Source organism: Arachis duranensis, chromosome 3, assembly GCF_000817695.3.
Source record: "Arachis duranensis cultivar V14167 chromosome 3, aradu.V14167.gnm2.J7QH, whole genome shotgun sequence".
Lineage (NCBI taxonomy): Eukaryota > Viridiplantae > Streptophyta > Magnoliopsida > Fabales > Fabaceae > Arachis > Arachis duranensis.
In genome coordinates, this window is record NC_029774.3 from 83,575,778 (window position 1) to 83,577,035 (window position 1,258).

Below are 1,258 nucleotides of genomic sequence, written 5' to 3' on the forward strand. Positions count from 1 at the left end.
ATTAAAAGAGCAGTAATGATTCACTGCATCATGTTGGGAAAAGAAGTGGAAGTCCATCAGCTGATCTCCTGTGAGCTATATAAAATAGCAAACAGGAATTCTAAGGATGCCAAATTGGCTTATCCAAGCCTAATTTCTATGCTTTGCAAGGAGGCTGGAGTAAAAATGGGAATAACTGAATATATCCTAATTGAAAAGCCCATTACTGGAACATCAATGGTCAGACAACAGCAACAAGATGATTCAACCAAGAGGAGAGCACAAGAAGCTCTCCCAGAACTGCCCCAATTCGAATATTGGAAACAGCTTGAGGCTTCTATTTCCAGATTGCAAGAAGCTATGGATCAAATAAAGGAAGAACAGAATAATCAAGGTAGCATGATTTGCAAACTGCTCAAAGAACAGGAGGTAGCATGCTTTGCAAACTGCTCAAGGAACAGGAGGAGCAAGGGCGTGATCTAAGGGAGCTGAAGCGCCAAAAATTAATCCTTGAACAACACCCCACAGATTAGAGGAACATCTACTCCTCAAAAACAACAGGTTGCTGAGTTCCAATTTTTCTGAGTTCCAATTTTTGCTTTAGCTTAGTGACAGTATTATTATAGAAATTCACTTTAAGAGATATTTAGTAGTAATTAGTATGTCTATTTTGATTTTATTTCCAATTAAGCTATAATTTATTTTTCTCATCATCATCAGGCATGAATAAAGTAGTAGATTTTCTTTTAGAATAAAGAAGTAATTTATATTTTTCGAGTTCTTAATAATAAAATTTATAATTAATTATATGTGGTGGCAATACTTTTTGTTCTCTGAATGAATGCTTGAACAGTGCATAATATGTACTTTGAATTTGATGAATATTGGCTCCTGAAAGGATGAGGAACACGAAAAATATTATTGATGATCTGAAAGATCATGAAATTGATTCTTGAAGCAAGAAAAAGCAGTCAAAAAAAAAACAAGCCATGGGCACTAGCCAAGAGTAAAAAGGATCCAAGGCTTTGAGCATCAATGGATAGGAGGGCCCAAGGAAATAAAATCCAGGCCTAAGCGGCTAAACCAAGCTGTCCCTAACCATGTGCTTGTGTCATGAAGGTCCAAGTGAAAAACTTGAGACTGAGTGGTTAAAGTCGTAATCCAAAGCAAAAGAGTGTGCTTAAGAGCTCTGGACACCACTAACTGGGGACTTTAGCAAAGCTGAGTCACAATCTGAAAAGGTTCACCCAGTTATGTGTCTGTGGCATTTATGTATCCG